The sequence below is a fragment of the Equus caballus genome, chromosome 24, assembly GCF_041296265.1.
Source record: "Equus caballus isolate H_3958 breed thoroughbred chromosome 24, TB-T2T, whole genome shotgun sequence".
Taxonomy (NCBI): Eukaryota; Metazoa; Chordata; class Mammalia; order Perissodactyla; family Equidae; genus Equus; species Equus caballus.
This window is the reverse complement of record NC_091707.1, coordinates 13,453,599-13,467,901: the sequence shown is the minus strand read 5'-3', so window position 1 is coordinate 13,467,901 and position 14,303 is coordinate 13,453,599. Positions and strand designations below refer to the sequence as shown.

Here is a 14,303-nt window from a genome sequence, read left to right as displayed (position 1 = left end):
GACATGCAGACAAGGAAACTGTGGAATGCAGAAATTCTGCAATGTCAACAATTTGCTGCTTTGGGGCCTACTGTAGAAACAGTTCAGAGCTGGGAGTGTCTGGGTCATAAGGAGAAGGTCTCTCTGATCCCTCACCAGGGGAAGCTGGTGATAATGGCCCCAAATATGCCGGGACACTAGACAAGTTCTTTCCTATGCTAAGGAAGGAGAACTCACCACAAACCTGGAAACTATTCAGTGTATACTCCAGCACAGCTCCAAGTCCAAATCTTGTCTATGGTCTTGTTTCACTCTTCTTCAAAGCTTCTCTGAAGAACCAAAGATTTGCTCAAGTGTTGAGGGGAGGGTGAATGTAGGGAGGTAAGCATCTTATATAAGCTTCTCTCCCATAATCAACTTAAAAACTAGTCTCAGAAACACACCCAAACAGAGACAGTGGAGAAAGCAGACCCTAACCCCCCACACAGGCTCTCTGACCTCACGCAGCAGCTTAACATCTGGTTGTCCTGGCCTCTGTCACATCACAGGACAAAGACAGCATGATAACAAGCAGGAGACACTGCTTCAAAGTCCATTCTGCAGACTGCAACTCAGTCTTCCTTATAATCTGGCTACGAAATCAACTAAGGCATAATGGGAAGTGGGGGAGAAAGGTGATACATAGGAGAGGGGATTTGCCTGTTCTTGGATCTTTGGAAGTCAGCTGTTCCAGTCTGGTTCAAGCTTGCTATAAGCAGAGTATTCAGTCGGCAACCATATCCACCTGCACAATCTTCTGGGCCACCCCTTGCCAGACCCCTTCCCTCTCATTCCCCAGGGACTTAGCGGAGGGCTCTCCCTTTTCCATACAAACGTTGCCCCCCTGGCTCAAGAAGTAATTGACTGTGCCCCTCTTCCATGAAAGAATGAATTGTACACAGCAACTGCTCAGCCTTCTCTTGAAGGGTGTGAAAACACCACAGAGGACAACTGAAGGAAACAGAGGGAGGTGTGAACTGTATGTGACTCCTTATGACAGGCCTGCTTCCCCTTTTCTGGCGAACTCTCCTATATGTGCTCCATTTAAAAATGTTGTGATATTAAACATGGCAAACCATAGAGAATCAATGTTAAAACTAATGCCAACAGTTAAAATATCCACTGAGGTAGCAGGATGTCAAACTAACGTGCAAAAGTCAGTAGCATTCATGTAACAAACAGCAGCCACAGCATATAATAGATGAGTAAACCTTATTTACAATAGAAATAAGGAAAGATAAACAAAAAAAGGTTACCAAGAAATAACCTGGACCTCTATGCAGAAAAGTACAAAATAACCTGTAAAATGCATAACAAACACAGAGACAAGATGGTCCTCTCTGCTCAGTTCAGACATAAAACCTGGACAACTATAAAAGAAGAAATTTAGTGAGAACTCTGAAAGGTGGTAAGAAGAAGGCAAACTGACTTGGGACTTCAGGACTGGAGGAACAACACAGTGACAGGGTGTCTTACCCCCCAACTTTAGAAGGAGACCCAGATTCAGTAATTTCAGATCCTGATCTGCCAACAGAACTCAGCCCAGGTAGGCTTGTCCTCCTCCAGATGCAATGAGTCTTAGGAACTGTTCCAAATTAGCACAGCAACACTCCCAAGGGGGTCTTTGGAAAGTGTCACTAACAAAGAAACCAAGATGAGATTCTCCTTCCCTGTCAACCATGAGACTTTCCTCCTTCCTCTGGAGGTACCAAGCCTGCTGGGGAGCGGCAAGAGGGACTTTGCCCACTGGAGGGGACAAAATGACTTCCTCCTAGGTTTTCAGGTTCTGTGGCTGCTCTGAAGATTGTTTGCGTGAGACAAATTAACGAAAGAAAATAAATTGGTTACACAGTAATTTAACTATGGCTTGAATTTCATAAAATATAAGACTCAAGGAGGTGGCCTGATGATTCAGATTTTTTTCAATTTTTACCAATTTATTAAATTAATGTTTCTCTAATAAACACGAACCGCCACTTTGAGTGAGGTTCACAATCGCTCTTGTGATCGTGTTCACAAATTAGAGACAGTTTACTTACCCCTGCTGGTGTGAATAGAATCAATTTCGTCAGTGCTGTTGGCACTTCATAACTTAAAATTTTGTAAAGTTGAGATTTGGGCCTACAAAATGCTATTTAAGAGAGCAGGTAGGTCTTGACAGTAAAGACAGCATCAAAAGCTGCATTAAGAACTTCATCCAGGCAGTTTGCTGTGACAAAACTTCAATCCTATCATACATTGCATGGGATTTCTTCAAGGTCTTTTTCATTCCTTGAGAAATGATGATTCACTTCTATCCTGCTCCGTGTGCTTCCAGCACTTTTTCTTTAATTTGCTGGAAGACCAAGACCCCTCTGTAATTTCTCCAGTCATAACTACATTTGAATGTAAAAGCAGCCCACTAAAAGGTGAGGCAAGACAAGTCACTGTGATAACTCCAGCATGGGGTCCATCTTTTGTGACAGCTCCAGCTGGAAAGTGCACATGGATGTCTGTGTTGTTAAGATCAAAACTTCCAAAAGCAGGTCAGATGGTATTTCTTGGCATTTCTGCAGAGCCTGCTAATAGCAAGATGGGCAGACTCTTCTCATGATATCCCCCAGCTGAGCAGTCAGAGTTAAATGACCTTCGCCATCCATTCAACTTGCCTCCACAAATATGATTTCTCCACCTAAGGGAGTCCAAGCCACACTTATTGCCATTCCTGGTTGACTCAAATGCCCATTTTATATATCTGGAGCCCAAAGATGTCTTTTGGAGCATAGAAATTAATAAAAATTGGCGCTTCAGCTGGTAGGGCCAAGTAACTACTGCCATTGATAGATTCAGATTTTGCGTCTTCTAAGATGTTTTCTCTGTAAACTTCTTTCTCATTCACATCAAAATGGTCCAACTTGACTTCCTTATATTGTTCTTTTCCCACCTTCACAGCAACAGCTGGGCAAATGGCCCCAAACTATCTATCCAGAGAATGACCCCTGCCTCTCTGGTACACCTGGTGAAGATGAGTAACCTGAGAGATCTGAATCTGCTGAGGACTCAGCCTATGCTGTTCCGGTTGCTTTGGGATCAAGTGCTTGCTGGCAATCTATCTTCTCTTGGGTATACCTTGGCACCTGAATGTCCTCATTCTGTCCAAGAAGACAGGTGGAGTAGTAGCAGTGGTATTGGCAATAGTTATTAAAACAACTTGGGAGAGGTTAAAGCCCACACTTAGAGGATGATTTGTGAAGCTATGGTGTTGTTCATGATCCAATACCTCAAGCAGAGCTGATGCAGGATCACCTGGCCACATTTTTTTCTAATGTGTCAACCTCATCTAATAGAAACACCAGATTGTTAACCTCAACGGTCTTCAAGTCATTGATTGTATGACCAGGTATACTGCCAACATAGGTGTACCTGTGTCCTCAAATGTCAGACTATTCACGTTCTCATCCAAATACAATCTTGTGGAAGTCTCGATCTAGAGTCTTGGCCACAGACTTTCCCACATTGTTTTACCAACTCCAGGAGGGTCAGCAAAGCAAAGAATGGGCCCTTCAGATTGGTTTTCAGCTGTTTGACAGCCTAATATTCCATCATTCTTTCCTTCAATTTTTCAAGGCAAAGTGCTTATTATCCAGAAGAATTTGGGCTTCTTGAATGTCTGGATGGTCAGTTGTACTTTTGTTCCAGAAAGTTCCACCATAAACTCTAAATAATTTCTAATCTGAACATATTCTGGCAGCATTTTTTTTAGACTTTTTATCTTTTTGACACAGACCTAATGGGCTTCTTCTGACATATTGGATGCTCACTTTTTTTTCTAGCATGACAATATCATGATTATCTTCTTCCTCATGCTCATCTTTTAAAGTACCTAAGATGGGGGCCAGCCTGGTGATGCAGCAGTAAAGTGTGCACGTTCTGCATCAGCAGCACAGGGTTCGCAGGTTCGGATCCCGGGCATCACTTGGCAAGCCATGCTGTGGTAGGCATCCCACATATAAAGTGGAGGAAGATGGGCACGAAGGTTAGCTCAGAGCCAGCCTTCCTCAGCAGAAAGAGGACGATTGACAGCAGATGTTAGCTCAGGACTAATCTTCCTCAAAAAATAAATAAAGTACCTAGGATGTGTGAAATTCTATTGAGGCATATTCATACAATGCATTTATTATCATCTTTCTCGCTTTTTCTGTTTTATTGTTATTATTTTTTTGAGGAAGATTAGCCCTGACTAACATCTGCCACCAATCCTCCCCTTTTTACTGAGGAAGACTGGCCCTGTGCTAACATCCATGCCCATCTTCCTCTACTTTATATGTGGGACTCCTGACATAGAATGGCTTGATGAGTGGTGCATAGGTCTGCACCTAGGATCTGAACCGGCAAACTCCGAGCCACTGAAGGAGAACATGCAAACTTAACCACTGTGCCACCAGGCCAGCCCCAAGTTTTCTGTTTTTTTAAAGCTATTTCAATTCTTGCATTTGTTTCACCAGCAGTGGTATCATCATCTTGGACAGTTCCTCCAGAGTCACAGTATCTAAAATTTGGAGCATTTTGTTGCTTGTTTGGATAAGTGATGTCAGAATGTCTAGCAAATCTTCCCTAGGAGAACTATCTAAAAGACATCTCAATTTAGCAACTGCAGGGACATGTATATTCAACATTTCAATCAATAGTAGTTCATTTTTGCAAAACTCTTCTGATAATTCTCCTAGCTTCTCTTTAGTTTTACAGGTGTTGAAAAATTCCTCAAGTCAGTCCAACAAGTTCCACTTTAACGACAGGATATGACTTCTCTTTTAAATCTGTACCATCTGCAAACAGCACAGGCATGTGGTCAACAAAGGTGAGTGGGAATTGGGCTAGGTACTGCCCACATTCTGAACCATCAGGGCAGCTGCCCCAATCCTGTGCAGTGGTGGCAGATCCTGAGTACTGCTGGCCAGGTAGGTCACATTGGGGATGAGACTTAGGATGGTGCTCTGCAGCCCTTGAGCAGGCAGCTCCACACCAGCTGCAAGTTGCAAGTCCCATCCACACTGGGTGCACATGGGGGAGCTTGGAAGCAGGAAGCCATCTGGGTGAGCAGCAGCAGGAAGTGGCTGAAGAAAAATTATGGAAAGATGAGGGGAGAAAATATATAATAAATAAAGCTTGCCTTGTTGTGTAGATAAATCTCTCAGTTAAAAAAATTCTCTAGGGGTTGGCCTGGTGGTTCACTGGTTAAGTGCACACATTCCACTTCGGTGGCCTGGGGTTCACCGGTTCCGATCCCGGGTGCAGACATGGCACTACTTGGCACACCATGCCATGGCAGGTGTCCCACATATAAAGCAGAGGAAGATGGGCGTGGATGCTAGCTCAGGGCCAGTCTTCCTCAGCAAAAAGAGGAGGATTGGCAGCAGTTAGCTCAGGGCTAATCTTCCTCAAAAAAAAAATTCTCTAGGGGCTGGCCTGGTGGCACACTGGTTAAATTCACACATTCTGCTTTGGTGGCCTGGTGTTCACCAGTTCAGATCCCAGGTGCAGACCTACACACCACTTATCAAGCCATGCTGCGGCAGGCAGCCCAAGTATAAAGTAGAGGAAGATGGGCATGGATGTTAGCTCAGGGCCAATCTTTTTAAGCAAAAAGAGGAGGGTTGGTGGGGAATGTTAGCTCAGGGCTAATCTTCCTCAAAAAAAAATTCTCTAAGAGTTGTTCTCTTTCTGGTGCAGATGCTTTTACTAATGGAAATTTCCTTTGTAAACATAAATTTCCTTTCCAAAGAGGTAGTTTACCCTTCATTTAAAGCAGTGAAGGTGGAGATCAGGAGCTTTTCCTGCATCTGCTGGCTCTCAACTGCTTTTGGCTCAAAATAATTTATATGTCAAAGTACCATACTTTGGGCGTCTTCAGCATTCCTTCAAGAAGAAACAAATTGTTCTTGGAAGTCTCTGTCTCCTCCCCAACCCTTATACATTCAAGCTGTTAGGGGCCAACAGCAAACAGGGTTCTGCCACAAGAAGCTTTGGGGAAGCCTCTTCACCCTCAAAGCCTGAGACACACTAGTGGGATAGATCACTGCAGGTTCTTCAGCCATTGAAAATAATATAAAAGGCTCCATTCTCATAAATCTAACAACTTGAAAACAAGGAACAATTTATCAAAAATTTCAAACTAACAAAAGTCAACCAAGATGATCGATCGGGCACTGCTAGCCAAGCTTTTTGCCACAAAACTCAAGATAATGGACTCTTGGATTCATGCGACACACCTAAAGAAAGCACAAAACCCCGGGGGACTGCACATCATTTGGTGACTTAAAAATAAAGATTCCTCAAAATGGAAGCAGACAACATCTGATGCGAAGGTTTCCCAGGTGTCTGGACCAGGTCTGTTGGAAGTTTGTCTGCCAAACCTTTGATGATGACATGACACTTCAGATCATCTCCAATGCCTATGATCTTGATAACATACAAACTTTAGGTAAAAAGTGCCGGAGAGTTCTCCATCCTCCCCCTCCTTGTTCTTCAAATGTGGCCACAATAGGTTTCCAATCTGTGTGTTTTTCCTCCAACTTGGGACGTGACTCCCAGAGAAGGTCCTTCCTGGCATCAAGGGACAAGAGGCTACTCAAACTGGGAAAATCTGACTGCAGATCAGCAATGCTTTCAGAGAAAGATCGCAATCAAAATGGGGACTTGTGAAAGTTAATAAAGGAAACGTAGTTGAAATAGAGTTGGAAGGCTAATAGAGGGAGTTCTCATGCCCTACGTCAAAAGCACAGTGCAACAGGAAGAATAAAGACATTCTCTTCCTGACCAGTAAGAAACTAAGCCAAGGAGAGATTGTCACAACTCTGCCATGAAAAGCCACTGAGCCTCAAGACTGTGTACAATAGCCCTCCCAATTTTCTCCACTCTGATATAAAAGAGCTTCTCCTCTCTTTCTTGCTGGGTACTCCTGCATGGCTTGCCATGGTTACATACTCCAAATTGTTATTCTTTGCTAATCCCAGATAAACCAATTTTTTCCAGAGAAATAACTGGCTGTCTATTTGTTTAAGGCAACTCTTGTTAATAAGCAAGAGATGTAGAGAAAACATTTGATAAAATCCAACTCCTGTTTGTCATAAAAGTTTCTAGCAAGTTTTAAATAGGTGGAAATTACTTTCACTTGTTGAAGATCATCTACAAAAAATGTACAGTTGACTTCATGCTTAACAGTGAAAGACTAAATGATTCTCCCCATAATAAGGAACAAGGAAAGGAAGACCACTTTCACTATTCTTATTCAACAAAATACTGAAGGTTCTGGCAATAACAGAAGTAAAGGAAATAAAAACCATAGAGTTTAGAAAGGAAAAAATATAACCATTCCTAGTATCATTGTTGTCTGTGTAGAAAAACTCTGGGAATCTACAAAAAAAAAAAATCAGACCTTTGACCCTCCATTTGTCTGCTCTTCCTCTGTCCATCCAGGTATCCCCTCTATCTGTGCCTCTACCTATCTCTTTGTTGCATCTCTCTCTTCTTCAAGCACACTATCTCTCTTTGGTTCATCTCACTCACAGGTTCGATCATCCCTCTACTCACACAATCCCTCCTTCTGTCACTCACATTTATGGCTCACCTGTGAATGGTTGTCCTGGGACAGCCACTGTTGGAGTGCAGATAAGCCTATGGGGCTTCACCCACTGTGTGGGGTCTCTGTCTCTCCCAGACAACAACCCTTTCCACAGCTCCTGAGCTGGGCAGCATGTTCCTGCCTACTTCCTCATTGCTTGAGCAACCAGAAGCCACCACAGGCCTAGGGGGCCCCTCTTCCTTCCCCAGAGAAGCTCTCCAGCCCCACACCTCAGCTGACCAATTATTACTGGGCAGCTGGGAAGCCGAGATGTGCAATTCTGCTTTGAGGGCAAGCCTGCTGATCACAAGGATTATACCAATAATTCAATCTGATGCAGCCCTCAGAGAGTCCCTGGTCTTGTGAAAGTCACAGAAAATTCTAATACAAGGTGGGATGTTTTGAGGAGAAGCACCTGGCATCCTTTGGGTGGGAAGGGCTCTCTGGAGGAAGTTTTGCCCAATTGGGGTCTTTAAGAAGGAGTAGGAGTTATATAGGGAAATAGGGTGTGGAGCGTGTTCCTGGCAGAGGAAATTGCATGAGCAATGGCCCTGTAGGAAAAAACAGCATAGTGTATGGGAGAATTAACAGGAATTTGGTTTGCCTGAAGCACAAAGCCTAACTCAGAGTGAATGGATCAATGAGGCTGAAGAGTCAGCAGGAGCCAGATGTGCAAGGACTTTGAGTGCCAGGTCAAGAAGCTTGAACTTAACCCTGAAGGCCTTAGGGAGCCATGGATGATACTAGAGCAGGAGTGTTCTAGTGAGATCTTCATTTCAGAAAAATGCTTCTAATGTTCAAGGCAGAGAATATCCTTTAGACAATGCATCCAGTGAGCATGTTAGGGTGTTGGTTCTGGTGAGAAAAGATAAGACCTACCTGGGATGTGAATGAACAGAGAAATGCATTGAGGAGCAATCTGTAGATGCAATTGGTGTTACTGGCAGGTGAGGGAGGAGGAGCTGAGAGATATGCTGGCTTCAACTTGGATGAGCACAGCGTTGGTTGGTGGTTCCACTGGGAGAAAAGGCAACAGATGATACTGAGTTCAGGACTCTGATCTGGTCTCAGGCCAGCTCTCAGTGATGGCCATCTCTCTCCCTCTCTTCTTGCAGCCAAGGGGCACGACCTGAAGGCCCTCACACTCAATTCCACCATCTCCAACATCCAGTATTTGACAGACATGAGCAAGGGCTCAGCCACATTGAACTCCACTGAGAGAGGCCTGCAGCACCTGATGAGACCCTGGTGCCAGCAGCTCCTGGCAGGATGAGTCCCAGCCAGCCGCACCCCACCTGCTGTCTCTCCAGCTCATCCTCCTCCTGCCTCCTCCCCAGCTTGGATCCTTGTTCAAGAAGAGCAGCCTGGGCCCCTTGTCTTGGGCTGTAGACTGATCTCCCTCAGGGAAGTCCCTTTTCTGAGCATTTGAGAGTCATGAACACTTTCGGTGACCACCCCAGTTTTCACTCTTCCCACCGACTGCCAATTTGCTCCTCCCTCCCCCTGGCCCCCATTATCAGAGGATTCAGGACATCTCTCTAGAGTCCCAACATTCCTCTCTCCCCGGGCCTGCAGAGGAAGGGGCAACCTCCAGCATGGAAGCTGTCTGCACCTACCACCCTGACCCTATGGGTCATGGTGGAGAGTGTGACAGAGACCCCATGTGACAGACAGCAGCATTCCTGGGTGCTGAACCAGCTGATCCACCATGCCACCCCGAGGGGCCTCTACTCCCTGGTCAGGGACAGCCTTTTCGTCAGTGGTGAGTGTTCATGCTGAGCTGGATTGACAGTGATCATTACTTATGTCTGTTCTGCTTTATTTCCTCTCTAACAAGTCAGCCCAGATTCTGCTTGGGGGACACGGAAACCGCATATGTAAAAAGTTTCAACTTACAAATGGAGACTATGTAAATGGATTTGTTGATCCCAATAAAAAAATGTGAACTATCTCACTATTAATTTTTATATAGATTGCCTGGACAAATGGTAATATCTTGGTTATAATGGGTTTAAATATACCATTAAAATTAGTTTCACTTGTTTATTTTTACTTTTTTAAATGTGAGTATTTAAAAAAAGTTTAAATTTCATAAGATAGAGTGTGAAATTCTACTGTTGGACAGCACTGTTCAAGACATGAAAATAAGGCCCAGAGAAAGTGGTTAGGGACAATTTTTCCAAGGAAAGGAGTCAATCTGACCTATGTGGCAAGATGCAGAAAACAGTCTCATACACACGTACACACACACACACACACACACACACACACTTAGAAAGCAAGACCAACATCATCATAGAGTTGAACCACTACTTCTCAAGTGGCAAGAGGTTGCACTCCTACATTGTTCTAAGTGGATGAACCTCAGGAAAGGAGCCAGGATTCAAGAAAATTTACCAATCAGGAAGATATAAAACCAGAGAGTAAAGGTCAGGATCTTTTGTGAAGTTCCCAGTGGTGGATTCTGTTAGAGATTCAATACGTTAGCTAGAACTTTGCAAGAAGGGTTGTTACAGAACTCACCTTTCCTTTCCTATGTAAAAACATACAAGTTGTGTAAAGAATACTAGCTTCTGCCAATCAACGAAAAGATGGTAGAACACGAATATCACTCTTGTAAATCACTCCTGGATTAGTGAGTCAGTCAGGGAACAGATGACAGTGGATTGAGTTGGACCTCATTAGGCTGATTCTGACTTCATGACCATCCTGTGGATTGTCTCATGCCAGGACCTTTGAAACATGCTGCTCCCGCCACTCTTTTGCCACCAAGGTCCACCAACCAGACCTTGCTGACAAATGCCCTGGCTGGGCCCCTTCTGACCACACCTGGAGGACTCTCCCCAAATCCTACTCCGTCATGGTACTCTTCCACCCGCCACTGGCCAGGGAGGCATTTCCTCCAAGGCTGACACTCTGTGTGCCCAGCTCTGGGAATGACACTTCTCCCTCAAGTGAAGAAAAGGATCTGAGTTCAGAGCCTGTGGGCTGCAGCCATTAGGACAAGGCCTGGGGTTTGCTGCCAGAGAGAAGAGAACCTGTGGTGGGTGTGGGTCCCAGGGTTCAAGAAGCCTCTGTGATTCCTGGATAGAATCCCAGAAGACGATGCAGGACAGAGGAGGGATGCTTGGGTGTGATTGTGCTTGGGAATGTCCATAGGGAGGCGGATCTGCCATTGGTAATGCCTTCAACAGTGTTGTTTATTCATCGATCCATCCTGTCTCAGGGAGTGCTGTCTACATCCTTCCAGCCCCTAGTCTCCCCTCTGGTGCAAACAGATAGCGTCAGAAGAACACTTACATTTCATTTATAATGTATGCATACAGGGCATGTAATGTGCTGGATGTTGCAAGCATTTTGAAACATTAACTCGTTTAACACTCTCCATATCCTCACAAATTAGGTACGCTTATCCTTCTTGCCAACAACAGATGAAGAAAGTGAGGCACCAATGAGGTAAGTACCTTGCCCTCTACCAATATCTAGAAAGTGATTGAGGCGGGATTTGAACATAAGTTGTTGGCTCCATATTCTCTGCTCTTAACCATGTTCTTTGCTCTCTAAGACTTCACACCATGGAGACAATGGCTCAGCGTATCCATTTTGTTGTTACACCCAGTAGCCCCACTCTTTGATCTCTGTCTGAAAAAGATGCTATTCGCATCAAAACTGTTGCACATACACAAGCAAAATGACTTCTCCCATATCCCATGTCCTGGAAAATACATAGAGAACATTTCAAAACATTTCTTGCCCAGGCTGGGAGTGCTTCTGGGAAATCCCACTGTTCCTGTAAGAAGCCAAGGGCAGGCTGGGAGCTGTGTCTCAGGGGAAAGGTGAGCTCAGGTGTTACCATGGGGTTACAAAATGGATGGGGGTCTCAGCAGGAATTGACTTCAGGATCTGGTGGTGTTTCAAACTGGGTGCTAATTTTCTGGCTTTGGGTGTAGGGGCTGGTGCTGCATTCCAGGGAGAGGGTAGTCTCCCTGTGTTCTTGGGGAAACCAGACCCTTGAAAGCAAGGGAATGAGAGTTTCCTTTCACAATGGACTTGTGAGGGGAAACATTCAGCCCAGAAGAGACAATCATGATCCTGAGGAAACCGGAAGAAGCTGCCTCCTCGTTCGCCAAGCAGAAAGCCCTCCTTCATGGACTCACTTTATCCAGATGACACCAAGAAGGAGGACATCATGAGATGCCCTTGCAGGTGGGAGATCTGTGACAGTGGAGCCTGTGCCTGGGAGGCTCTGAAAGGCATCATAGAGGTGAGATTTGCTGTGAGCAGAGTGCCAGATGAGAGGCACGCCTGCCTGTGTCTGGGAACAGTTTGAGTGTCAGGGAGAAGGCACCGCTGGTGCAGAGACTCACAGGAAGAAGTGGGTCTGACCAGACAATGTCAGAAAGATGGCGGTGTGGCTGGAAGGAACCTGAGAAGAGAGAGGAGGGCAGATGGGGACAGGCAGGGACAGAGGGCAGGAACTGGCAGACTGTGCTTTTCCCCGTCGCTCTCTGATGACACTGCTCTAAGACATTGCACCTAGAAAATACAAATCCTTAACATCTCACAAAGTGTGTGTGCCAGGAATGGGGCACAGCTTAGCTGGGTGCCTCTGCCTCAAGGTCTCTGTGAAGCAGGGGCTGTGTCTCTATTGCGGCTCAACTTGTGGAGGGTTTGCTCCCAAGTTCACTCATATGCATGCTGACGAGGTTTGTTTGGACTGAAAGTCTGAGTTCCTGCCTGTCTGTTGACCAATCATTCCGTCCGTTCTCTCCTATGGAGCATCTTCATAGGACAACTGAAAACATGCACACTTGCTCCCCCAGTTCCAGAGATATAAGATGCAGAGAGAGAGAGAGATGGAAATAGAAGCAGGGAAAGAGGGAGGGGACTAAAGACAATGAGTAAGAAGGAAGAGCCAAGCTTTTTGTTCTTAACCCTTGGTTGTGTGCCATCCCATCACCTTGGCTGCATTCTATTGAGAAGCCAGTTCCTGACCACTGTGTGGTTCCACAAGGACGTGCACAACAGAAGGCAGTGAGCACTGGGAGCCATGATGGAGGGTGCCCACCACACGAGGCACTTGGGTCTGATTCTAAGTCAAACAGGAGACCGTGCAAGGTTCATGCAGTGAATGGAAATGTCTGAATTTCCCATAACTTCCACCTCCTAAAGGTGCAGACTGGAAATGAGGCCCAGAGGGGCAGTGACTTTCTCAAGATCACAGAGCTGGAACCCAGGCCTGTTTTGAGGGGTACTCCACAAGATACCCCACCCCGTCTTGTCATTCTTTCATCTCTAAGTGTGTGCATCAGACACATGGAGACCAGACCACAGGTGTTGTCGCTATTGTCTCTTCTACACCTGAGGACATCCCGAGGGAGATATTTCTGGCATCGTCCCCATCGTGCAGGTTGGATGACTGAGGAGGCCCTGGGAGGCACAATGGCATGTCCAGGACACAGAGCTTGTAGGAAAAAAGAGGTCGGAACTCAGCTGCATGTCCTCAAGCTGGAACCCTGGTTCCATCTCAAGGTCCTGTGTCGGGATCTGTGCTGGCTATTTGTGTACAGTTCTGGAGGTGACATGGGCAAGGAGGTTGAGCAGCCAAGATCCCAGAGGGGTTTTGGGTGTGTGTGATTGAAGATAGGGCCAAGGTAAGGGAACCCTGAGGAAGTGACCTCACTTCCTTGGAGACAGACCCCAACAGAACTTAGCACACTGGTCTCCAGGCGCCCACATTCTAGACATAGTGTCCTATGGAGCTCACTTGAGTGGAGACGTTCAAGAGAAGAGGATGTTCTCCTGTTGTCTCCCGAGTTGTGGAGGCTCTGGCATCAGGAAAGCCAAGAAAAAGAGCCTTCTCAGACACTATAGATAGTGGCTTGGCCCTCACCTGCACCGCCTCTGGTCATTTGTCAGGAGGAGCCCTCAGGTAACACAGGGCAGGCCATCCGGGTTAGGCCAAAACTGGATGCCATCCCCACACCACTTTAAGCCTACCTGTGTGTCAGAGGGGAGTGAGTGAGGGACGGTGGGGCTGAGGGGGGACCCACACTGGGTAGGAGCCATTTGCTCGGTGTTGGAAGCCTGGCAGTGTGTCATGTTCCCAGCCTAGGTGGTGGCTAGCAGGATGGGAGAGTGGGTGCTGGGGACCAAGCGCCTCTACTCATAGGTTAGTTCCGAGCAATCCGGGTGTCATCTCATTCCCTCCTTGGCTGGAGGTCTATGCAGATGCTGCTAGGTACCTGATCTGTGCTGGGATTTCCTCCTGTGGCCAAGTCGAGGCAGGCCCCTTCAGACCTCCCAGCACAGCTCTCGGGCACTGTCTTTGCAGAGCTGCACACAGGAGGTGGTCGAAGAGCTGGCGGATGGCTTTGGGTACTCCATCTGTCTGGACAGGGGTCAGCTGCACTGCGCCTCCAACAATCATGAGGGCTGCTCTGAGGTGAGAGTGGACACAGAGGGGTCTGCCCACCCAGGACACTGAGATGACCAGGGCCGGCCCAGAATCCAAACTCAAACTGCCGTTCTACTGGGACCCTAACAGGACTGTCCCCCCTGAGTGTCCCACAGTCCCATTCCCAAAGGAAACAGGACTTCCGCTTCTCCCCACCAGCTGCATAGGAGGGTAGCAGGGCACTCTTTGCATTTTCCAAGGAAGGTTAGAGAAAACGTTGATGTCATT

At 46.3% G+C, this 14,303-nt stretch overlaps 1 pseudogene; it reads right to left on the bottom strand.

The window, feature by feature from the left end:
• Positions 1–2,139: 2,139 nt before the first annotated feature.
• On the bottom strand, positions 2,140–5,060 carry LOC138915131 (lon protease homolog 2, peroxisomal pseudogene; annotated as a pseudogene).
• Between the last annotated feature and the right edge of the window lie 9,243 nt (positions 5,061–14,303).